Source organism: Pleurodeles waltl, chromosome 2_2, assembly GCF_031143425.1.
Source record: "Pleurodeles waltl isolate 20211129_DDA chromosome 2_2, aPleWal1.hap1.20221129, whole genome shotgun sequence".
NCBI classification, from domain to species: domain Eukaryota; kingdom Metazoa; phylum Chordata; class Amphibia; order Caudata; family Salamandridae; genus Pleurodeles; species Pleurodeles waltl.
The window spans coordinates 1064511897-1064538884 of record NC_090439.1 but is presented as its reverse complement, the minus strand read 5'-3'; positions in this window follow the sequence as shown (position 1 = coordinate 1064538884).

Below are 26988 nucleotides of genomic sequence, written 5' to 3'. Positions count from 1 at the left end.
GCCCATGGCCATGCCCCTGACTAGTGACCAGAACCCTGCTCTACACCCATCCCCTGAACTACCTAAGGACCGAACGTGTAGGAGACCTGACCAAAACACCCCTACACCCTATGGGGGCCATCATGTAGATGGACTTCAGTGAGAGACCCTGCAACTAAGCAGCATAAACCCTAATGCACACACAGACATCCATCAAGGGTTAAGATCGTGACATGAGTACTCACCCCCTTGTGACTGCTGTGCAGCCTTCAAGCGCCCATCCAGGTCTGGGTATGGCACCGCCAGGATGCGTAGCATGAGATGGGCACCCCTTCCACTTCGGAGGACTTCCCCAGCTGGGCCTCACAGATTTTTCACGCCCAGCGCCGCAGGTCCTCCCATCTCTTCCTGCAGTGGGTGCTCCGCCGGTTGTTGACCCCAAGGGTCCGCACCTCCTTGGCGATGGCATGCCAAAGAGCCCTCTTCTGGTGGGCAATGACCTAAAAGGGAGACACAGAAATGTAACGCAAAGGTCAGGCACATGGAAAATATGTACAGCTGGCTATACGTCCACTATGGGACGGACAGTACTGTCAGACTTACAGGACATACGCATGCAACATGGCATGAACCATGGGCCATGCAGGCTCAGAGGTGCATGCATATGTACTTACAACACCATCCATTACACCCAAACAGTGCCCCCAAAACCCCAACTCACCTGTACCTCTGGCCGTCCGTAGAGCTTGGCGTACAGGGGCAGGACCCCGTCCACTAGCCTCTCCAATTCCTCCTGGGTGAAGGTCGGGCCCCTTCTCCTGCAACACGAGCAACTTCCATGACCAGAGGCAGGACACAGCAGTGCACTCAGTGGAGTACCTGCTTGCAGGAGATCAGGGAGTCATGTGAAGTTGGGGTGATGAATTCACATACATACCGCGGAGGTGTGCACCGTCACAGCCGGCGGCCACCATGATATGCCAGGATTCCCCATTGGCATTCATGTTAACCAATGACGGTGCGAACTGCGGTAAACACCGCCTTACGCTGTTACGTCAACCGGTAGCGGTATGAGGTCACTTCCACAACGACAGTTCTGGATTACAGGGGGCATACATTTTGCCCAAAACTACGCATTAATAAAAATTACGTTTGCACAATGCAGGCCCTATTGTTCACCTAACACAACTATGCATGTGACCATTAACAATGTCACACATATCAAACCCTGTTCACTCATTGAGGTCTAGATGAAATTCTGTCAAGAACATTTAACTTTTGAGTCCCTACAATCAAGTAAGCAGTGCACAATGAATGACAATGTGTGCCTATGTCTGTGTGTTCCCCACATGTGTTTCAGACTCCTCCTAGGTACCAACCCTTGTGACGAGGAAGGCCCCCATCGGTGTACAGACCACTTGTTGATTTGCGGACCATGGTGGAGCGTCACATCATAATCAATTACAGACTCACCCGTGCAACTATTCTCGAACTTTGTACATTACTGGATCCAGCACTGAGACGGGCTAATCGTAATCAGCATGCTATCCCGACTGAAATGCAAGTGCTCTCTGCACTCCATTTCCTGGCCACGGGCTCATTTCAAGTGACAGTGGGCATGGGTGCTGGATTTTCACAGCCAATGTTCAGCATGATAATGACAAGATTTCTAAATGCATTTGTACGACACCTGCAGTCCTATGTGAGGTTTCCCCAAAGTACTGACCTCCCTGCCCTCAAATCTGACTTCTATGCATTTGCAAACATACTCCATGTGATCGGTGCCATCGATGACACCCACATACCTATAATACCCCCAAGAGTCAGTGAACAGGTGTACAGAAACAGAAAGAACTTTCACTCCTTGAACATCCAATTGGTATGTACTGCAGACAAGTACATCTCACATGTGAATGCCATGTTCCCAGGATCAGTCCATGATTCCTTTGTGCTGAGGAACAGTAATGTGCCACAGAAGATGGAACAACTACAAGAGGACAGAGTGTGGATCATAGGTAGGTGTTTCTGTCAGTAACTGCACCTAGCAGACAGCCAGGCTGTCTGACTCAGAGGCTTGACTCTGACTACTCTGTTTTGCACATTTGTCTAGGTGATTCTGGCTATCCCAACTTACGTTGGCTTCTGACGCCAGTGAGGAATCCTGGAACAGATGCAGAGAGGAATTACAATGAGGCCGATGGACGTACTAGGAGGGTGATAGAGCGCACAATAGGTCTCCTGCAGGCTGGATTTCATTGTCTACATATCTCTGGGGGTTCCCTGGCCTATGGGCCTGAAAAGGTGTGTAGAATAGAGGTGGCCTGCTGCATGCTGCACAACGTGGCAGTGAGAAATTCTATCACCCTCTTGAATGTGGATGGTGCTGTAAATCCTGACCAGCTTCCTCCGAGAGGGGAGGAGAGTGATGGTGATGATGAGGAAGGGGAATATCTCAATTCCAGGACCTAACGGATACAACTCTACTTCCAGTAACTATGTGGGACTAAGGGCTGACATTGGTGTTTGTGACACATACTGTCAGTGTGCTTTGTCATCTGGGGGGGTGTTTGAATCTACTATTTTAAACTGAGTCCAGGTCTGCAAGGTACCAAATACAATTTAGTTTATTCCTTTTTTTCTACAACATTTAGGCACACAGGTGTACTTTCATGCTACGCATTACCAATAAAGTCAGCAACTTGCATCCATACTTCACTTTGCTCTCACATTATGACAGGGGACAGTGTTACAGGTATGATATGTGTTTTATTTGTGGCAGGGATTGAATAGTGCAATTTACAGTGATGGCAGTTGGTCATGGGTGGTTGTCCTCAATGCAACATGGTGGCAGCCTTGTTGTTGGTATTGATGGGTCCATCAATGCTTACATGAGTTCTTATTGATTATTAGCACTGTTTGGTGGTTGATTGTGTGGGATGGTTAGTAGGCAGATTGTAGCAGAGTTACGTTTTGGAGGGGGGCTTGTTTTTGGCAGGGGTTCCTGTCCCATATCTTGGCCTGAGGGTCCGTTTGGGCGCCTGCTGTTGACCTAGAGGGGATTACATGGTTGTACCTTGTGTTTCCTCTGAGGGTAGTTCGTGGAATATTGCTGCTGTTGCTGTCATTGTCCGGTCTGTCTCCTGTGCTGTAGTGGGTGCCTCCTGTCCTGTGTGGGTCTCAGACTGGGCTTGTACCAGCTGCAGCAGTGCTCCTGCTATGCTGGCCATTGTGGCGTTGTGCTGTTTCCACTGCTCCATGGCCTGTTGGTGGTGTTCCTGCTGCATCCTCTGACTCTGCTTCAGGGTGGATACTATCTGTGCCAAGCTGTCATGGGTATGTCGGTAGGCCCCCAGTACCTCAGAGATCATGTCCTGGGCTTCAGCATCCATCCTGTGGCCTCCCCCTGGGCCACTGAGGCCCTACCACTGGGCCTAGCCCCCTGTGCCTGTGTCCCCTGCACAGGTCTGGCGGTACCACTTGTACTGGGGCCATCATCTTCCTTCCTGTTGGTAGGGAGTGACTGTGTCCTCTGTACCTGTGTTCCACCAGTCTGTGGCCTGGATACACAGGTGTGGGGACAGTTGCCCTTGGCTAATGTTGTTGGCTGGGTGGTAGGGGTGTCAGTGGTATCCTGGGTAGGGCTGCTGGATGGTGACAGTTCAGCACTGTGTGAGGGGCCAGCCTGCTCATCGGTGTCCAGGGATCCATCCCCAGTGTCCTGTGAGGTGCCTCTGTCTCCCTGGAGGGCACTGCCACTCCTTTTCCTGTCCGTCAGGGTAGCATGGGTGGTGGTGCCTGTTGGGGGAAATGGACATGTCTGTTACAAATGCATTATCGGATTGGATGCACAGGGCTGGGCTGTTTTGTGCAGGTGTAAGTTTTTGGGGCCATGCAGGGTGCCGTTGTGAAGTTTGCACTGTATTTTGTTTCGGATGTGGAGTAGCATTGTGGGTGGTGTAGTGCCATTGTGAATCCTTGCAGCGGTAGGTGGCTGTGCACGGGGGATGTGGGCCTGTTAGTTGGTTTGTGGGCATGCGGGGAGTGGATTCAGTGGATGTGGGCTGGGTGGGGTAGTGGTCCGTTTGGGTGTTGGTGGGGTGGGGTGCGGTGGGGTGGTGCATGCATTCCAGGTGTGATGTATATGGGGTAATTGTAGACAACTTACCAGAGCCCATTCCTCCAGTGAGTCCTTCAGGGTGCAGGATGGCCAGTACCTTTTCCTCCCAGTCGGTGTATTCGGGTGGTGTTGGTGGTGGTCCTCCCGCAGTCTTCTGGACTGCAATGTGGTGCCTTGATGCCATGCCCCTGACCTTCCCCCGCAAGTCGTTCCCTCTCTTGCGGATGTCGTCCCTGGTGCGTGTATGGTGTCCCACTGCATTGACACTGTTGACAATGGTCTGCCAAAGCTCCATCTTCCTGGCGATGGGTGTGTGCTGCACCTGTGCCCCGAATATTTGTGGGCCAACTTTCAGGATCTCGTCCACCATGGTCCTTAGCTCCCTTTCTGTGAAGCATGGATGTTTGGGGGGTGACATGGTGGGTGTGGTGAATGGTGTTGGGGGTGGAAGCATGGTGAGGGTGCTCTTCTGTCGGTCGGTGTGAGTCTCTTGTATAGTGGCATTCGGTGTCTGCTTCTGCTGCTCTCTGTCTTGTTTGTCCTGGTTTTGTTGCAAAGGATTGAGGGGTGTGTATGTGGGTGTTTTATTGTGTTGTGGATGTGTGTCAGGTGTGTGGGTTTCTAGCTTATCCAATGTGTGCACTTCTTGCTGTTGGGTCCACTTGCCGCCCGTGGTGGTCGGCACCGCCAATGGTCGTTCGACTTCCACTGACCGCCAGGGTGATTTGTGCATCATTATTTGGTGGGCGGGATGTGGGTGTGCTCGGTGGTGGCGGGGTGGAAGGTCCAGCATTTCCGCTGACAGGGTCCGGGCGGTGACTGCTGGACTGGTGATTTTTGGCGGGTTTGGGATTTTGGTTCATTATATGGAGGATTTCTATTCACCGCCAACGGCGGTCTTCGGGTTAACCGCTGACACGGCGGTCGGCGGTGTTTACCACCGTGTTCATAATGACCGCCTATGTGCACAAAGTCTTCCATTAAATGGTTTTAAAGCACATCCTAGGAAGGTGGAAATACACTCTCCTGCCTTACTGAAGTCCTGGTGGTGTGCTGCAAAATATTCACTCATCTTCTGAAGTTGTACATTTCGTACGTCAATGTAAGGTTTAGTGCATGAAGGGGAAGCCTGCTAGGGCCCATTTGTCTTGGTTGTATCCTGTTTTATTTACCAATATTGAAACTTTGATTGTTCTCCTGTCAGCTCCCACATACTCCCTCATGATTTTAAATGATGGGCTTTACCCCTTCAGACAATGCCTTACTACCAGTGGTGATGAAACTATGAGTAGGTACTTTCAATATAGAGATCTAACCTAGTGTTGGTAATCATTTGGTCCAGAGCAGGTGTACTTTTCTCCATAAGCGCTACAACATGCATTGAGCTTCTACCAAGCCCTTCCTCATGAACACAGCCAGCACTGCGATCCCACACATTTTCCTCTGTAATGCATCATATGCTCTGTGCCTCAGAATTCCAGTATGTATTTAGTCGTCATCCTGAAAGCAGGTTCTCTGTTTGTAGTTTTTGATTCTACACTATTATCTTTATCTATAGTCAGTAGCTAGAAAAGAAGTGTTATGTGGCAAACTAAAAGACTAGACACCATGATTCATCTGTGAAAAATGTGGGTGTTTGGAGGGGAAGTGTTCCTTCCACCCAATCAGCACGCCCTGCTGAGCAGTGCTTTTATTCCAAAATGGCTGAGCTATCGGAACGCCCTGCATTTATGATATCAACCAGCATAGTTAGGCAAGCAGCAAGTACATCACTGCTATGTTTGTTCATGCTGCCTAATAAACATTCACTGGTGCACACTATTTGATAACAAAATAAATATGATGCAAAAACAATTTGAGGTGCATCTAAATAAAGAAAATACATAGGAAAGATTTGCCAAGAATCAATGGTGATTTACTGTTTTGGTCAAACGTGGACTAGTCTACTTGTAGAGGTAGAAAGGCTGCAGTCAGTCTGGTGAAAATACAGTGCACCATTGTGCAGGTCTTCTCTGGAAGATGTAATGGGCATGACTGGCAAAGGACTAGTCTTAACCATAAGCCATTAAACCTAGTTTACACGACCAAGTACGAACATGTTTCAACCATGGGATTTTTCACAGTCTATCCAATAGCACCAATTCTTTAGGATCAATTCTAAAGCTTAGAGTTTTTGTGTTAAACTATAGCCTGCTTCAGTAACAGCTTCAATGTAGCTCAGTACAAAATCCTCTTAAAATTCATATCTAAACACAATGGTAACCATGGAAGACTATCTGGTGAGGTTACCAGGAATCTTACAAATCTATTTTCAAATCTGTTTTCTGGGAGAGCCAGGCTGTCAGGGTTGTGAAAACTCCGGAAGTCTGCCCTATATTGTGCTGAGTTTTGCACTTTTGCTCTGTAAGAATCTAATGCTGGTGTTCTTGTTCTCAAATGAGTTGTTTTATGTGTGCAGGGGATTGCCTTGCATCTATGTTGGATAATCCAGCTGCTCTTCCTGATTCGCAATTCCCACGTAAAATTATCAGCTATCTTAATGGCAAGACATTTACTTGTTCAAATAAATCATCCCCCAAGGTTACCTCTGTGCACAATATATTTAGTCTTCGCAGTATTTAATTCAAGTCCTCCTAGAATACAAAATTCTACAGAGCAGTTAAGTAGGATTTGAAGACCAATAGGTGTCTTAGATTTAAGTAGAGAATCATCAGCAAGTAACTAAAATTTACTTTTAACACTTTCTAGTACTGGGGAGTCATTTTTACATTCCAACAAAAAGTAGCTTCTTATTAATATACGAGGAAAACAATCAATCAATCAGTCATTTGTAAAGCACAACACTATCAGGGGTGATGAGAGGTGCTACATCTGCGTAAAAAAAGGTCTTGAGCTGCTTTCTGAAGACTGCCAGGGAGGGTGCCATTCTGAGATAGAGGGGGAGGTCATTACAGGCTTTGGCGGAAATGAAGGAGAAGGCGTGGCTCCCACTGCAAGTGCGATGGGTGCGGGAGACTTGTGCGAGGATGAGTGAATAGGAGCACAGGTGTCTTGGGGGAGGATGGAAGTTCAGCCTGTGGTTGATGTAGAATGGTCCCATTTTGTGTAGGGCTTTGTAGGCGTGTGTGTGTATTGAACTGGCATCTTTTCTGTACAGGGATCCAGTGGACTATCCTGAGGCGAAAGGTGATGCGGGTACTCTTGGAGAGGCCCAGGATTAGTCTGGCTGATACCTTTTGTAATGTATGGAATCTTCTGAAGAGCTGGGAGCGGATACCGGTGTGGTGAGCGTTGCCATATTCGAGGCAGCTGGTGATGAGGGCCTGTGCGACGATCTTTCTGGTGTTTACTTGGATTCATATGAAGATCTTGCAGAGCATGCAGAGCATGCGGAGGGTGTGGAAAAATGAGGAGGCGACTGCATTTTGTTATTTTATAGTCAGTTGGCTGTCCAAGATTATGCTGAAGTTGCGAGTGTGGTCAGTCGGCGTGGGAGTGGGTCCAAGTTCTTCCAACACCAGATGTGGCCCTAAGCATATGTGTTCTTTCCGAAAATCAGTAAATTGGATTTTTTGGAGTTCAGGTTGAGGCAGCTGTTTCTCATCCAGTCAGCTATGTCGGTCATGGTGTTGCAGAAATTGGTTTTGGCTTTACAGGAGTCTTTGGTGAGTGAGACCACGAGCTGGGTGTCATTGGCGTAGGAAGTGATGTTGAGTCCATGGGCTCTGACAATGTTTGCGAGGGGGTCATGTTGAACAGTTTGGGGCTGGGCGATTATCCTTGTGGCACACCAACTATGATGTTCTTGGGAGCGGAGGAGAATGGAGGTAGGTGGACGCTCTGGGTGCATCTTAAAAAGGAAAGAGGTGATCCATTTGAGGGCGTGCTGTTGAATGTCGATTTTGTAGAATCTGTTGATGAGGATGTGGTGGGTGACGGGTGTTGAATGCTGCAGACAGGTCGAGAAGAATCAGAGCCACTGTTTTTCCTTGGTCGAGGAGGGTTCTGATGGCATCTGTTGCAGCAGTGAGCGGCATCTCAGTGCTATGCCTGGCCTGGAAACGTGATTGTGATGCTTCGATTAGGTGGTTCCATTCTAGGTAGTTGGTGAGCTGTCGGTTGCTGGCCTTCTCAAATACTTTGTCTGGGTATACGAGCAGGGAGATTGGATGATAGTTCTTGAGGTTGCTGGGGTCGGCTGAGGGCTTCTTTAGGAGGGGTCTGATGTCTGCATGCCATCTGTCTGGGAAGGACACTGTGGTGGTAGACACATTGAGCAGATTGGATACTTCAGTGCTGATTATATTGAATCTGAGCTTGAAGAGATGGTGGGGCAGGGGTCGGTGGGTGCTCTGGAGAGCATGGAGGAAATTATGGTGGTTATGGCTGGGTTCGCCAGTTGGATGAGATTGTCGGGTCTAGGTGATGTGGGTTAAGGGTTAAAGTTGTTGTAGATATTGGCAATCTTGCTGTGGAAGTAGTCGGATAGTGAGTCTCCGAGTTGTTGGGAGGGGTGTACTGTGTTTTCTGTGATAGTTGGGTCAGAGAATTGCTTGATGATCTTGAATATTTCTTTGGTGTGCTTGGTTGCAGCATCGATGTGGTTGGTGATAGCTGTTTTTTTGGCCTCCTTGATGAGCTGGTGGTAGTTGCTGTGCAACTCTGTTGGAGGGGTCCGTGGAGATGAGTCATAGTTTCTTGAGTCAAAGACAGATATGCTTGGTGGTTCTGAGCTCTGGGGTGTACCAGCTGGCTTGTCTTGGCATTCTGTTAGCTTTTGCCAACTTCAAACGGGCAACTTTGTCAGCGCATTTGCTGATCCTGGCAGAGAGGTTGTGGACGGCCTGGTCGAGGTTAGTTGACGTGTTGGGTGGTGCGGTGCTGAGAGCCTGCATCCATTGCCTCTCAGTTATTTTTTCCCAGCTGAGGTGGGTGGCGATTCTGTGCTTGGTGATGGTTTGCTGGGTCTTGGAAATGATGGCGTGGACGATTGTGTGGGTGAATTTTGTTCTGTCACTGGAAAAGAAGATGGTGTTGAGGGTGTGACCAGCTCTGTTGGTGGGTTTGGAGACTAGTTGGGTGAGTTCGATGTTGTTCAGGTTCTCCAGTGGTGATGTGGAGTTGGCGTTCTTGCGGTACTCGATGTGCAAGTTGAGGTCGCTGAGCAGCATGTAATTGAGGGTGTCGATGGTGCTGCTTGTGGCACCGCAAAAAGCTGGTCAGGGTCCTGGTTGTCTGGTTTTCTTGGGGTTGATGTGTAGTAGAAATTTAAGGTGCTAGATGACAGGTGTTGGGTCGTCATTTGTGGTGAAGTATTGGATGGTGTCCTTGAAAATTATGGCAATTCCTCTGCAGTGCTTATAAGGGCGGTCCTGGTGTATCATCTTGTATCTGGTGGGGGTTTGGGGTGGCGGTGGCGATGTCACAGTTAGAGGTGGGGCTGAGCCATGTTTTGATGATGAAGGCAAGAGGCAGCAAGGCAGCAGCAGGCAGGAGGCAACAGATAGGCAGAGGCTGCAGGCGTTATGCTGCAAGCGCTACGTAGCACTTAGTAGTATAGTGCAGTGCAAGCTGGAGGGGCCTGTGAACAATGTTGGTGCTAGTATGCATCCTTGGCGTACACCTCTCCTTATCCAGATTTGTTCAGTCATCGCCCCCAAATCGCTCAAACATCTGAGCATAAATACGATTCATGGAACATAATCAAAACAGAAACTATGTTTTCAGGAGCTCCCAGAATTCTCAATACCATCCAAAGTCTGCCCCACTGAATGGGGCCCTTAGATCTACAAAAGACACTTATAAGTTTTCTTTCTGTAGAGTTATAAACTTCTGATATATCAGGGCAAAGTGGAAAGTCTATACAATAGTGCTGATCTTTGTATGAAAACCCCACTTGGAGTTGAGTCAAGATGTGATTATCACCCAACCATCTTGTAACCTATTGAGAACCTGTTTAGTAAACATCTTTTGTAAATGTCTATTAAACTAGTGGGATGATGGTTAGAGGGGTCACTCCCAAGCCCCTTTTCATAAATGGGTATGGTCTTGGCCCCCTTTCAAGTATTGGATATAGCACCTCCAGAAGTTTTAGTGTTAGATAACATGATAACACAAGGTGCCTAGATGGGATGTTATGCATGATACAGATCTCTATATATCTCATCAGGCCCGGGGCCTTTCCTCTCTTCAGTCAATCAACTGATCTGAGATTTTCTGAACGAGTAAAGGGAAGAGTTTCCTAAGAAGCACGCTCAGTCTGTTCATCATGATCCAATTATACTGTACCCGGATTTTGAATATCAGTCATTAGCAGAGGAAAATATGAATCCATAAAATGTTCAAATCATTACAAGGATGTATCGGATCATCAATAGGCGCAGTCGTGTGTGAGCTCCTATGTACTAACATGCCAGGTTTTAGTATTTTTTCGTTTGCCAGCAATTAGGAGATCTTGCCAATTCCTCTCCTCACAGTTTCTCTTGCTAGTTTATATGGTCCATTTATAGAAGATCCTGCGTCTCAAACAGAGGATGGGATATGGATTCAAGAAAAAGCTTTTAGCTATCCTACAATCTTTATTGCACCGGGGCGTGGTTTTAGTCTGGTAATGGAGCTTATGTGGACACTCCTTATAAAACAGACCCCGCAGTATGTGAAACAGAGAATCATACACTTCAACAATCGGGATATCAATTGGAATAGTATTCTCACATGGATTAAATAATTCAACAGATATAGTCTGGCCACATGAGCAGTACTGTAATTGAACACTGGTCATTTAACAGACGTAAAGTTGTTAGCACCTAGGGGCGAGGGAACATGAGTTCCAATCAATTATTAGAATGTTGAGTCACAACGTCTTTCAAAGAAGCAGCCAGGAGGTTGTGGTCACTTTCAAAGGAGGAAAAACGGTCATGTACTCTGATAATGGCCACAATTTAAAATCAAAAGTGGCGTAATCTAGTTTGCTTTTATAATTTCCTCTTTTAAAGGGTTATTCTCCCTTCCTGTCTGGTTGATTGTGCCTATGACAAGCCCACATACCTAAACTACAGTCATTGAGGCAAGCTGGAGAGTTGCACTAGAATAATTTAATGGAGCAGATATGTTAATTAAGACATTTTTAATGACATATGTGGGTGTTTACCAATGAGAAAAATGAGAAATTAACTGTAGAAAAATAATGTGCATTTTTAAAAATGTGCCCTCAGGGAGTGATCACCATGTGTACTAAAAGAACTAAAAGATGCAAAATAATGAAAAACCTATAAGAAAAATGCACTAATATGTCATAACGAAATGTATAACCTATGTTTTATATTAATTCTATTCTTAAATTAGCTGGACTAAGTGCCTGGTTTCACTGGCTCTAAACATGGAGAATTCGAATGCCTTGCGAAGGACTGGTAACTGGAAATGGGGACCTTGAATGGCTCAGAGTTCAAGCCGCTCAGCTAGAACATTCTGCAAAGTTACCAACGGACAGGAGATGATGAAGACATTTTGATACAATTATGTGTAGTGTAGGCTACATATACTTTCCCAGGACTGGAACAATAGAGGCAGTGACTGAAGACTCGTATGCAACAATTTCGTTATCTGAAGAGCCGGATGATGTTCTCATTGCAAGAAGAACCAATCAGTTTTATGGGACACAAGACATATGTAAACTCAAAGATTTGGTAAACAAAAACTATAGGTTAGAGTCATAACTTCCGATAGACTGACTAATTAGCAATTAGTGGGATGGACTGGGAGACCCTAATAAAAAATCATGACAAAGGGTGAAGATTCAGAACTGCGAGGAGAAAGTTGATGACGTCAGGGGACGCTGTCCGAGTTGCTGATATTGGGCTCATACTCTGTGAGCCTGATCTGTAGCTGACTATTGATGACCTGAAGACAAAGACTGATTTGTTGCTGATCCACCTGGATACGTAGCTATGAAATGACTGACGATTTTGTGCCTTTTCTTCTAGGTACCAACTGCGCTGTTTTACAGAGATTCACTCTTAGGTAGATTTTTTTCAAATTCATGTTTTTCCCTAAATTGTTTTCGCATGAAGACCCCCATGCTAATGCTAATCTTGGTTAGGTAGGCTGTTAGGGGTGACGTGGACCGTGAAAAATGACTGACGAACTTTATTGTTGAATTACATTGTTAATGCTGATATCCATAGCTTATGGTGTTGCTTTGTCGTATATGTTTTCTTCAAGAGATAATGTCTTTTGACTGATGAATTAATAAAGAGTTGATTTGAATACACTTTGAACTAATAGATGACATAGAATTGTAAGCAATAGGGAATAAAACTTTTTAACCCTTTTTATGAGTAGTGGTTATTTCTTATTAGTATGATCTCTATTGTGGTTTCATAAAGTGTGTATCTTGGTTATTGATGTTGATTTTGGTTCAGTGGTCACTGTATGACTAGGAGACTCCATGCGATTCAAAAGGTTCATCGACCTATACGCGTCACCTTGTAAGTTTACTTACTAAGGACCGGGCGCACTAGCAACTTCATTAGGAGCTCTGTCTCCAGACCAAGAATTTCCATAACTCATCTTAAGTTTCTAAGAAGGAGTAAGTGCAATCAAATGTTCATACGTTACATTGAAGTCCCCAGCAACTATGTACAGATAATTATTCTTGCATTTTTCCAACATCTTGAGGAGAATCTTTATTTTTAGTCACTGTTTGAAACTTTAAAATTGGTCAGTATAAATCCTGTGGAAAATTCCATTATTACTCCCAGAATATCAGGGAATTTACATTTATCTTCCTTAACTTGCAACCAGTTGCAGCGGGCAGATGTCACACTGGTTGATAAAGTTCCAGCCCCTGGGCCAATAAACTTGGAAGGGATGCCAGCGATGTTCCATGAAAGTGCAATCAATTGGGGTGCAGTACAGGGTTTGTTGGGGTGCTTGCCTTAGTATTAGTACCTTTCTTTTGTGATTTGTTAGCACCTGATAAAACAAGGATCACCTCCCCATAACCCATTTCATTAGCGTACATCCCCTGACTCCCCATCACAGCTGAAGTCAGAAAACTACTTGAATCAATATCATTCTCCAGGAAAAAACCCTGTGATTTCATTGCATCACTTGGATTAGGGAACTCAAGCATTTGGGTGCCTGGTAGTCAGTCGATCTCAGTAACATCCAAACACAGAGCATACTTTGTTATTAATTAGGGGGAGCCATAGATTTTGCAAAACAGATTTTTGATGAAATTCTATGCAAAAGCAATGAAGGATCTAATTTAAATTGTATACTAAAACTATTACAAGAGCCAAAATTTGATGAGATGTGTACATCTATACTGACAAGATCTTCTACTTTCGTTCTATGTATAAGAATCAACTTTATGCAATCAAAATACCCATTTGTGTTGTGGTGCAATAATAATGTTAGATTTTACAAAGGTGCAGCACTGCTGCCTACACCTGATCCAGTATATCACCTTATTCTTAAGTGAGTCAGTGTCCTCAAAAGTACCAGATGTTACTTTGGGCACTGTTGTCAAGTAGACTGGCCACACTTGCTGTGCACCCGATCCCCTTTTAGAAATATTATAACTATTATTATGTTACTGATCTTAATGCACACCTGTTCCATCAATAGAGGGTTCCTTGGTAAAAGTGATATTAATATGACAGTGAGCAAAACCTTTGGGTGGCAGGTCCCTGTCTTCATTGGTCTTACTGGCTGCAGAGAGTTGGGGTTTTATTCTGTGGGCTTGGGTATAGCTGCTCCAATTAGGGCCTTGAAACAGTGTTCCCTCCCCCTCGCCTGAAATCCCTCACTGAGCAGACATTCTTTACTCTGACTGATAATAGTGCAAGACTGTGGTATGGGGTCAATAGCTTTAGCTCTCAAAGGAACATTTCCACCTCCCTGACTATCTCTGTCACACAGTGGTTGATGGTACTTCAAGCAGTCATCTAGCTTTGGAACAATTGTCAGGACTAGGTTTCATCCTTCTTCAGCGCTCCTCTCAAAATGCACTATAAACTCAATTGCCTCAGCAGCATCCACACTCTGACTTGTAGTCGCTGTTATCTTATTAGTACATTCAGTTAGTTGTGACATGAAATCCTGGGTGTTAGATTTTGAGCGTTCATTAGTGGTAACAAGAAACATTAGACTGCACAATAATGTAAAGGGATATTGGAAGGCTTCCATTTTTCAGGGCAGTGGTCCCAATAGACTCATCAACAGCCATGGGGTGTAACTTTCAGGTGGAGGAAACTTTGGCTAATTTGAGATCTTCTTTTCTCTTAAAGAACTTATGAACTCTGGGCGACACTTTTTAAACTTAGCATATGTTTCCCATGTATTCAAAATTGACTCTGCTTTCTCAATGAGGAGATTATTGTCAGCCAATGTACAAATATTGGCCATGTTTTATTTAATTTTATCTAGTTTTACAGTGACCTTTATGCTTTTGATGGCCTTACGTTTCCCCATTAAAATTAAAACAGTTAAAAAAAACAGGTGTGAAAATGATGGTCCCAAAGTAGCCTATGGGCCTCCTTGCACTTGCTGCACTAGTGTCAACATTTTTGACACTAGTGTGGCAAAGCGCCACAGTTGCGTCAAAAATGTTGACGCTATTGTGCTAACGACTGCCATGGTGCATAGTATTATAAATATGGTGCAACCATGGTGCTGGTAGGTTCTGGTAGGGGGGCGCATGAAAAGTGGCGCACCGTATATGATGCGCCACTTTTTCTTAAATATGGGCCAATGTGTCTAAATATAGTAGCCTAAGAAACATGTGGGTAAAAGGACTGAGGTTCGGGGTGAGATTGTAGCAGGGGTGAAAGAGAGAGGGTCCTGGCTCCTCCTGGTGATGACTGGCGAAGATGGGCCTGACCTTGGTCTGGGCTTTGCACAGACATAGTCCGCTCACATCCCGCACTACGTCTGGTGTCAGCTTTATATACCATGCCAAGGGAGGGGTCCCACCGCCTGCACTCCCTCCTGGTGTGAAGAGATGCCTTCTGGGACTTAGAGTACATAAAATACATATTTTGTGACAAGTATTACACTTTCTTTCCCCAGTTCATCAGTTCAATAGGAGAAGCATTCCTCTTTTAAGAAATGCAGAAATAGCTTTCCAATATTTGACAGGTACAATTCATGATTTATGCAAGGATGGGCCACTGGACTTAACTACCATCTAAAACTTGAGAGCAGCTTGTATTTCTGTCTTCTGATTCATTAACCCTGCCAGGAGATGTGCTTCTATGTGTTTGGAAACCATCATTTAAGTGACCTGCCTTTTGCTACTCCTTGGTAATGCCCTCTGGTATCACTACTTTTTTTATTCCACTCATGGATTAAGTGGACATGAGGGTACTTACCACACCATTGGTGTCCTGCACAGGTATCCAGGCCTGCAGGTGGAAATCAAGAAAAGTAGGGATAGTTACTGTGTTTTTATACAAATTATACTTATTTCACCAAGTCATATTTATATAACAATGCACACTTGATAATTCGCCATTGCTAACGTACAATTCCTGAATTATACTACGGTAGATCAGTGCTATACTACAACAGGGTAACTCAAGGTGTTCTTTCTCTGGTTTCTGAAGCATCAAAAGTATGAAATTCGTTCCTATGTGGGTCTAAGCCCCCATCTGCTTTGCCTGCCCTTGGACCTTGGTTGAACCTCTTGTATTCATGGTGTACTTTATGCACATGAAGCTCACCACAGTCATGCACATCGCTTTCATTTCTAGTTTCTATAATCACTTTCTTCTCATTGAAAATATGAAAACATACATCTATTAATTGCCATCCTCTGTAGAGAAGCACCACCACCTTTTTCGCAGAATGGCTAAAGCCCACGGTATTTTTGCTATGTCCACTTGACACTCTAAAAGTGTTTATTTATAAACAAAACTTAAAGTCCATGAGTCAATACGGTTTTCTATTTTTCTCTTCTGGACAAAGAAGTGAAATGTGTATGAGGACTAGGTTGGCAAAATCTTTGAGCACCCAAGTGGCACTTACAATGGAAATTTTACTGTTTGGGGCAAATTCAAATTTATTTGCATGATTAATGAAAATCATTACAAAATTGCACTGAACTGAAAATAAAAGTTACAACTGTACAAGTTCACAAATCCTCAAATATCAGCCAATTACAAAAGTCAGTTACATAATTTGGCATAATAATTCTATGTAAAATGATCGTAGATCGATATTATAAAAATGTGGTAATGTGCATTTTGATGTGCAATTAGCTCAGTAAACAGAGCTTCAAGATGCAAAATTCATGTTATATAATAATAAACAATAAGATGAAAATGAGAGCTGGAGTGGACATAATCTATGCTCCCACTGTCTTTTAATTCAAGACTGAGTATGATGTGTGTGGAGTAAGCAGTCGTACAGCTATACTCTCTTAGCTTATTGTATTGCATACGTTTAGGAGTATTCCTGAGATTCTGTGACAAAATACCCCCAAAAAAGCCTGAAATGGCTGCTACTGGATTCAAGCTAGCCTGGCTAATATGGGGTGATACCCCAAAACCTGTCCCAGGATGCCTGTTTCCAGTCTAGGGAGGACTCTGCCTGGCAGTTCGGGCTGGTCTTCTCCCCTTGGGGAGCAGGGTCAAGAATGATTTGCACATGGCCGGGTCCAAACTGGGGTGGTGTGTTGAGCAGAAAAACACTATGCCGGTCATTACAACCCTGGCAGTCCAAGACCGCCAGGGCTGTTGTGACGGAAGCACCGCCAACAGGCTGGCGGTGCTTCCAAGGTCATTACGACGCACCGCCGGGGCCGCCGGTTTCCTGCCACATTTGCCCCGGCGGCTTGCAGGGCTGCCCAGGGGATTACGAGTCCCCGACTGCCAGCCTTTTCCTGGCGGTTTGAACCGCCAGGAAAAGGCTGGTGGTACGGGGAGTCACAGGGCCCCCTGACAGGGCCCATGCAGACAGTGAAAAGGGCGGCGGGTGAAACTGCACCCGTTGCACGGCCGCAACACCACCAGCTCCATTTGGAGCCGGCTCCTGAGTTGCGGCCGAGATCCCCACTGGGCCGGCGGGGATCTCAAAATGACCGCGGCGGGAGTGCAGCCGCCCGGCGGTCAGATCTCCGCCCGCCAAGGTCATAATGAGGGCCTATGTATTAAACCCAAATCTGTGACGGGGGTGAATGATTGATTTGTTCAGCATTATGTCCATTATGTGTTCCCATTACTTTTAGGAGTAGTCCTGGGATTCTGTGCCAAAACACCCCCAAAAAGCCTGAAATGACTGCAAACATTGGATGAAGACTACAGTATTCAAGCTCAGACTTTTCTAGCTGGGCTTTTGTAAATGCACTTATAAGGTAGTATTCTTAAATTCCTTACATATTTCAAATCTATCTTTTTAAGGCTAGACGGTGTGGAAATACAATATATAATGCAGGAGGCAGGAGAGAAAGCAGTGGAAAATATTTTAGTGTACCTTACAATCATGTTTTTATTTTTATTTTGGTGCAATGGAAAACAATATTTTATAAAATGTGCTGTGAATTGTAGATAGTATCAGTAAAGCGTCAATCACTTAAATGAAGTTTCCAAGTTAGATCCAGTAATAAATTAAAGGTAAGTTTGCTGAATCTCATATTTAACCTTGTATTTTTAGTATTTCATTATTTGTTATTGATTTAAATTAATTTTGGGTATTTGTTATTGTTTTCTTGAGTCTTTAATGCCTCTATGCATGGAGTCCAGGTCTAAACAACTCTGAAAAATATGAACTCTGATTCCAAACACCCAATGGTAAGTAGCAATCATAAATAGACAAGAAGTGAGCATTGGGCCTGTCCTCATTATAAATATGTTTAGCAGCAGAGCTTTCACAAAAGAAGGACGGTCTGATTGTAAAGATTAGGAAGGGTTAAATCATATGGCAGTGGACAGGAGTTAACAGTTGCACCAAACTTGTAGAGGAAGGCTGAGATTCCTTAAAGACTAAGGTACTTTTGTCCCAGTGTTTGTTTCCACTTTCATGATAGGAACAGACTTGGTGAAAGAGTGACTGGCAGTAAATCTACCATACCCCTTTGACACCACAAAAACAGTACCGAAAAAGGTTACAGTGAGTTGTCAGTGCCCACTAACCAGTTTAGCAGACATGCAGGGAGGGATTTCCATAGCAAGTCAGCTGCACTGCCTTGTAGTTCTGAGGAAGACTATAAAGAGTTACACAGTGGTGATCTGTGTTGAAACCACCATAAATGGTGAAGGACAAGTCAACCTAAATTTGGTGGCGTTGGCAGCGTTCTGGGTAATTGCACGACTTCTTTGACCTTGCACTAATAGCTGTAACACTTGCTAATTTAATAATCTGCTCTTAACCTCGACTCTTGTTAACTTTCGTCAAAAACTGAGGTGGTGCACAACCTACACCTAATAACAACTTCTGCAAATAACAATAGTGCGTAAGCAATTCAACCAACAACTATTCATGAGCCTGATTCACAAAGGTAAATATACACTCTAGTTGTAACTTTACTTTTGGAGTGGTAAATTTACTAATAGTAACTTTATGACTGCAGAGGCGCTCCACTTGTGGCAGAGACTCCAAAAAATATGTTGTATACTTTTATGTGCAGAGTGTCCACTACGAGTGTAGAGTCTCTGCATTCATAAAGTTACTAGCTGTAAAATTACTGCTGCAAATGTAAACTTACACAGAAAAGTGTGAGTTCATCTTTGTGATTCAGGTCTATAATCTATTAACACTGTTTAGAGGGGCAAATAGCCGGAAAGCCCATTTGGACCTTCAGCAAATCATAAATACCTCTCTTCTGTAAAATGGTGATGGGCTGGCTGGAACCATTGTTTGCTTTGCTTTTCCATCATTCTTAATCTTCTCATCCTTGCCTAAAAGGCGAATTGTTGAAGGTCTGTCCTCTGTATCACCGAGCTGCAAGTAAGAAGCAAGCAAGAATGAAGGTCTGTATTTATATGCCATTCACTGACAGGTACAAATGATTTGGAACGTCTTTTTGAGCTTGTGAGGACATGAGTTTAATCTGTTGTTCCCCCTTCTAGATAGTTCTTTCTAAAGAGTGTGTAGAACATATGGAAAATCGTGTTCTAAAACATCCCATCTTCCTTTGTGATGCAATACAAATTGATAGCTCTATATCCAGTGTTGAAATGGGCCTTGAGATTTTGTTATCCTCCAAGGGAGACTTTTAAAAGAACACACACTAAGAAATGGGGAACCCCTTGTCGATTTATGGTGCATAACCACGTGCCATGGACTTTACCAGTCTCCTAGCCTGGGACAAAACAGGGGGAGTAGGGAGGGAATGTGAGCCCGACCAGAGATTTCCCGCTTTAGATGTGAAATTACTGAGTGTGGTATGTTCTTTATGTTGTTTTTGAGGCATTGTGGATCGTTTCTTTGGATTACATTAAGTGGGGTGCAATAGTGTGTTGCATTCTGCCTCCTGTTATTTGATTTGTATCCGTATAAAACCATGACATGATGTATACTCTTTGGCTGAGAACTAAAATCCTACGATAAGTCACTGATCTCCGCATAATGGGCCGGTTGGCACTTGTATTGCATGTTAAGTGGCTTGAAACTGGAAAATCTAACAAAAATTCCTTATCAAACAAATTACATGTCTTTAGATATCCTGCCAGCTCAAGCGATCAAATGATTATAGAAATGTCAGTGGTGCCACCTACTGGGAATGAATGATAAAGGGCCACACTAGACAACTCTCACATGCTACTTCTTCCGGTTCCTACAGATTGTCACTGGCCACAGCCCAACCTAAGAGAGCAAACTTAAGTCGGAACTTTGAAGAGGCAGTGAACCAAATGGTGAAAAAGTCATTTTATTTGTTCCTTCTCAAATCTACATGTTTACTGCCAGCACCTTTGGACCACAATGCCAGGCATGAGTGGTCTTGCTTTGTATAATGTCCCTGGAATCATGAACCACTGAATGATGTGGATAGATATCACATTGGCCATTGGTGATATGTGTGTTTTCTAAGTAACCTGTTCTGTACAGCTCTGTCCCAAATAAACATTTGCACATAATCTTGATCCATATGTGAAATTGACCAAATCTCAAAGCTGGATAGTTCTTCTGAGACATTACACACCTACTGGTTTACTCTTTCTGGACCTGCCTGTTGTCCTGAGTCTTTTACTCAGAGGAACTTTCAAAATTTTACTTTGCTTTATTCTGTTGAATTTTTCTTTCTCTTGATTGTGCATAGAGCATTGGAACAAGGCATCCTGTGCCACTCTATACACCATACAGCATAATCTCTTAAGTATTCCCTTAGTTCTCTTTGACGGTGCTTCAGCGCCGCCCTGGCTGATTACAACCTTATTCTCTGCCAGCCTTTACATGGCAGTTTCCCCACCATGAAAAGGCTGTCAGAGAACAAGTGCAGGGCTCCCCCTGCCCAGCACCCTCGGAATGTGCACTATCTGGTTTGCAGTCAGTGTGCATTCCAAGGGTGGGTGCTGGAAGTCCCCCTCTGTGCTACACGATAGCCCTCAACTCCTTTAAGGATGCTAAGTGTTATCTCTTAGCACTGTTCTCACTGGTCTGACCGGTGGAAACGCTCTATTTTAATGTTTCCACCAGTTAGCCCAGTCAGACCAGCAGAAACATTGTAATAGGGAGGGACATCACCGCCATGGCGGTAGAATCCTTTCCGTGAGTTTGGCGGCCCCGCATTAGGAACGCCAGACTCGTAATCAGGCCCAATATGCAAATTAGTGCTCCTGTCAAGAACAGAGCTGCACAATGGATCACTTCAAATTTATGCTGAAGGGGTTTCCATTGTAAGAATGTGTTTAAAATAAATTTCATTGTGACAGGATCAACGTTATTCAGTCTTTGGTTACAAAGACTTCCCATACTTCTAAGAATAGACAAAGGATGATCATGGCAAATTGCTCCACCACAAGTGCCTTTGCAAATTCATCAATTGCTTATTTTTGCACCAAAATGTAGTTTGGAAACTGACACATCTTATTCCGTAATCTTCCGTAATACCAGTACACACATGGCTATGGAAATACCATACGCAGTGCTATAATTAACATACTATTTATAGACTGTCAGTGACACTGTAGGATACTCTTAAAATAACTGGACTAGAACAATGCAACACACTCTATGAATGTATTACAGCTTTACTGCTTTCCCCTGCCTACCACTGACAACCATTTACCTCAATCTAAAGATACATCAGTCCTACTATTCTTAACAATAATTATAATATTACTATTGTAACTACTACAAATATTAATAACAGTACTACTAGTACCTATAATCATAATAATTCTTTTTTTCTGTAGCCCTTCATACTGCATTCACCATTTGTAAACGCTGTAAATTACAAATGTTAACGTTTCCCAATATAATTATGCTTAATTTACCAAGCTCAGAAGTCAGGAATTATGTCTCTTCCTTTACATCATTCTTACATTGAATGTGTAGTCATAAGGTACTTATATAGTGAATATATTGTTTAGGAAATTGCATTTGATATACCTCAATGTCAAGGATTTCCAAGTCATCAGCCTGGTTTACGTGACTGTCGGAGGATGAGACTTCAATGCCTTCTGAATGCTGAATGTTGTTCCCAAGTCCCTCGGAAGTGCTCTTGGTGCCAGGAGGAGTTGTGTTCTAAAGCAAAATGGGTGTTTAGGAACTATGGTGGAACAACTGAGAACTCAAAGGGCTTATTAAACGACTGTAGGAAGGTGCCCTTATTGAATGGTCACCCTCCGCCCCACCACTTTTTGCTCTAAATGCTGTTTGTTATGACTCTGAAAGTGCACTGGGGCCTGCTAACCGGGCCCTAGTGCCAGTGCTCTCTCCCTAAATTGGTAACTGTGAATTGGTATTCCCAAATGGCAAGTACTTTAATCCCTTATAGGTCCCTGATATATGGTACCAGGGGTACCCAGGGCATGGGTGATAACGGGGTCACCAGGTCATAAGCACTGATTGTGCCCCCATGCGTGACCCAAGCAAACTACTGAGAGCGGGCCTGCCACTGCAGACTGTAGGGACAGTCCAAAGTGTTCAAACTGGATTGTGCCCACACAATGTGTGACACAGCCCCAGCACTGCCATTAATATATATATATGTCAACTCTAAGGTAGGCCTTCAGAGCCCAGGAAGCAGGATGCATTATGTTAAAGGTGTGGACATATTAGTACCAGCTTTTATTTTCCTAGTGTCCTTTTCGTTGCAGGGTACTGTAAGTTGGCCTACAGTCCACAGGGAATGGCACCCAGGCAAACCTGAAGTCACCAGCTCTAATATAGTACCTACAAAATGGGTCATTTTGGTATCAAACATTGTGCCTTCTCACCCCTTACACAAATCTAGTGTCAAGGGCAATGTGGCTTGGACATAGAAAGCAACCTTAGAGGTTGCCCACCGAGCTACCCATGTTTTCCTGTGCTCTGGCTGCCAGCTCGCAGTTGCTGCCACCAAGACAGGATTCTGACAACCTGGGTAGAGGTGGAAACACTCCCAGGAGTCAGGAAAATGGCCTGGACAGGAAGTAGGTCACACCTCTTGCCCTCCCAGGAAGGCTAGTGAAGTGGCACGTCAAGGTGGTGAGCTTCAAAGGGCCCACCGCCTCTGATATGCAAGCAGGCTGTCTCCCAGTAGAGGACAAAGCTGCTTAATGTTTCCACCTGCCGGCCCCCAGGCACATTTGCACCAGGGCAGGTGGGAAATTAGTCAGGAGGCGTATACCCCCAGAAGGCTAGCCACACCTCTAGGGTGGGCAGCCTGGTCTGTACAGCTGAGGAAGATTTCTGCTGTCTCGGAAAGAGGCAGAATAGAGGGTTCTGGGTAGAAAAGTTGACACAGCCCACTGGATGTGGGCACCTCAAGGGCTGGTTAGCCACTGGGGCCAGAAGGCCATTGGCTACTAGCACCCACACCCCTGAGACCCCTATATCTAAGATTTAAGGGACTAACTGGCACCAGAACCTTAGATCTTCAACAACTTGTGACAAGAGGACACAATAAGACCCTCATCAACCTCAACAGGGACCTGCACTAACAAAAGGTGTGATATCTTGAAACCGTGGCAACACCCTGGAACTGCTCGACTGCAGCTCGCCCTAACCTAAAAAACGCTTCCTCCAACAAGAGGGAATCCTTTATGAGCCAAACTCAAGGACAGACTTTCTTGGACTAATGGCACTAGTCCCTGCCCACCGCAGGTAAAAAGTAGTCACTGGATCGGAAGGAGCGTGCATTGTGGGAAGTGTAGTGCAGCTCCCTGCCAAGTTACAGCCAGCTACCATTTTCCACTGGACCTCCAGAAGTGGAGATAGCTTATCCTCCAGTTTATCACTGCCAAGGCTTGTTTGTGGCCAGTCCAGTCATCACCACCTTTACTTGACGCTGCAGCTCTAGGGTACACCGCAATACCTTCAGCCTACACCACCTGTAGCTCAGTTGTCGAGATTTTGTATTTGCTTTCTCACCTGCAGTATCTCAGTGGTAAAACCAACAACTGCACCTCCCGTTTAGCACCAAGAACAGCCAAGCACACCTCTGCACCCAAAAAACCAAGACTAGGTGGAGTTGTTATGCCTTGTGTATCCTGGTCCAGGAGCCCACGGAACCTTAACCCAACTGGGCTCCCATGGACTCGGCCTGCAAGTGACCGAGGCGGTCATTCTGACCGCCGGCGGGCGGTGTCACTGGTCGCCGCCCGCCATGCGGTCACCGCCAAATGGCCACTCCGCGGTCAGGAGACCGCGGAAGCCATTCTGGCTTTCCCGCTGGGCCAGCGGGCGACCGCCAAAAGGGCGCCCGCCGGCCCAGCGGGAAAGGCCCTGCAACGAGGAAGTTGCAGGGGTGCAGGGGTGCGACGGGTGCTGTTAGGGGGCCCCTGCACTGCCCATGCCAGTGGCATGGGCAGTGCAGGGGGCCCCACGACACCCGTTCCCGCCATCCTGTTCCTGGCGGTAAGAACCGCCAGAAACAGGGTGGCGGGAAGGGGGTCGGAATCCCCATGGCGGCGCTGCAAGCAGCGCCGCCATGGAGGATTCCCTGGGCCAGGGTTTCCCGCCGGTTCACCTTTTCTGACCGCGGCTTTACCGCCGCGGTCAGAATGGCCCTGGAAGTACCGCCAGCCTGTTGGCGGTGCTTCCGTGGTCCCCGGCCCTGGCGCTCATGGACCGCCAGGGTCGGAATGACCCCCCGAGTGTCCCAAGTATAATTCTTTAGCACCCACTGCTCCGAAAGATCGGCACCGAGGACAGCTAGGACAACTCTGCACCCGGGCCCCACAAGCCAGGTAAAATTGGTCTGACTGTTGTAGCTTGGTCTTGAGACCTTAACTGCAAGTGGGTTCCTCTTAGCTCACCCTGCAAGTGACCGAGTGTCACTAGTGACTTTTCCCATTGACCGCATGGTGAAATTTGACTGTAAATGCACTAATTTTATTTCTCCTTTAAAATCAACAACTCTGGTTATACCTAACTGATTTGCTTTGTTTTGGTGTTAAATATTATATAAAAATCAGTACTGTGTTTATAAACTGGTGTTGGATTTGCTCTGAGCCATGTCAATTACTTATCTTTCATGTTGGTTCTTTGAAATGCTTTGTTGTTGTGAATTCAAGGGACCATCTTTAGGGTATTGTGAGAATATTGCATAATGAAGCATAACTAGCCTCACTGCATAATACTCCACTTTCCTACACCGACAATTCCTAAATGAGCCATTACCTTCCAACTCTAAATGAGTCCCTAAGACTATAATCATCCATGTTGTCATAAGAGTGGCCGCTATTCCATTTGCTTTCTCCTCTAGTTCCCTCTCCAGCTAATTCTGATGGGCAACTCCCACCATCTGAGTTATAGCTGTAGTAATCTCTGGACACTTCTGTTCAAGAGCGTTGCATGTGAAGATTAAGAGGTAAAATATCACACCATTTGGTTGGCGTAATGTTGGTCTGTAGCCCTCAGGTAATTCTGGTTCTGAACCAACAGAGGAATGGGAACTACCTTACTCAAGGAACTTCTTGTGTTCAATCCCAGTGGTATACAGTGATCTCTGCTTTTCAAACCCTTACCAAGGCTTTCATTGTAATCCATGCCTGTATTAAATGTGGTAGCAGCATTTCTGCACGTAGAGTTCCAAATCCAACTAAATTGTCAGGATTTTTACCTGATTTCTTATTTTCTAGGAGCACTTGGCAATGTGATACATGATAGCTTATTTTCCTACTACAGTTACAGGATTCTGAAAAGATAACATGTGGTGGATGGACCAGGTTCTGTAGAAGGTGCTATGGCTCACTGTGCAAGCCTGTATTTCAGGAGGGTGTGTGACGGGTGGGACCACACACAATTTAACAAATGGTCTGTCTGGCCTCCCCAGTGTTCCCAAGTCCAATTCTAAGATGTAAAACCAGCAGCTTATACAATGACCAAGCCTATACTGACTCCACCATTGAGTCCCTCATTGCACAGCGGTAAAGCCCCTGAAATGATAGTTGAATGGGGGCTTGATTTAGAGTGGCCAGTCTGCCACCTTTTTGGTGAGTTCACCTCCACAACAGACCATAAGGCCTGACATAGAATGGAAGTGTCCTTGCCACATTCGGAGGAAATTTGCAGTGTAGTCATTGGAAAACAAAGAAATGAGGCAGATCACAAGTCAGGTTGGCAGTAAGGGGAGCGTGTCATTGGGGCAGGGAAGCAACAGGTCAGGTTGGAGGCCAAGGGATGAGCAATGAGGCAAGGGGGTTGAAGCTGGGCATGAGACTAACCTCCAGATGCTGGGCAGTTTTGTCACAGAGGCAGGTCTGGCTCTACTGTCATGAGCCCCCTCAGGGTACAATACCAGTAAACATTAGGGGGCATATTCACAAGCGCCACCAGAGCGTCACTTTTTGTGATGCTCCAGTGGTGCTGTGCACTGCACCGTTTTTACAAAGCAATGTTAAGCCACTTCTGGTGGCTTAACACCACCGTGTAAATACGGCATTTTGTGTCGGAGGGGCGTGCAATGGGTGTTGCTGTGGGTGTTCTAAAACACCCATTGCACTTTGATGCTACTCCAGATTTATGAGATTTCGTAAACCTAAGGCAGTGCAAAAATGTAACACCACCCCAGGGGTGGTTTTAGCATGGCGCAACAAGGAGAAATGCTTTCATTTATCCTTGTTGTGTGCTCTTTCTATGTGTGCTGCGTTCTGCAGCACACATGAAAGAGAAAATTGCCATTAAAGATTATTTTTGTGCAGAAAGATAACCCTTCCTGCACAAAAACATTCTCCTCTGCAACGCAGCCATCCTTGCACCATGCAAAATATATTTTTATTAGTGACGTGGCAAGAGTATGTAATACACACGAAAGCATGACTGTAATAGAATAACACAGTAGAGATAACTGTTCATTGCCCGTTACGTATTCCATTACCATCCCTCACCCCCACGAGTGGCAACCAGTGCTCTCCTTGTACTCGGATCCAGTCAGCTGGTCCGGTGGGTGTGTGAGGAGGGATGGTGCACAGTTCTCCCCTGTATTCGTTCCATTTCCCCCTAATCTTCCCCCACTTCCGCGGGCGCCCCCCAACTCTCATATGTCACCCTCTCTTCTAACATGCACAAATCCATATGTCGCTCCCAGTCTCTCAGCGTTGGTGCCTGGCGAGACCCCCATAATCTGGCGATATTCCTGTTAGCGATCACAATGCAGAGAGTCATCAACAGAATCTTGGGTCTTCGGAGATCCAAAGTGTCCCATATATTTAACAGACACCATTTTATCAAGGCTGCCATCGCACACCCACAGATCTCATTGGGACATGCAATCACTGAGAACCAATAGCTCCATATCTTTA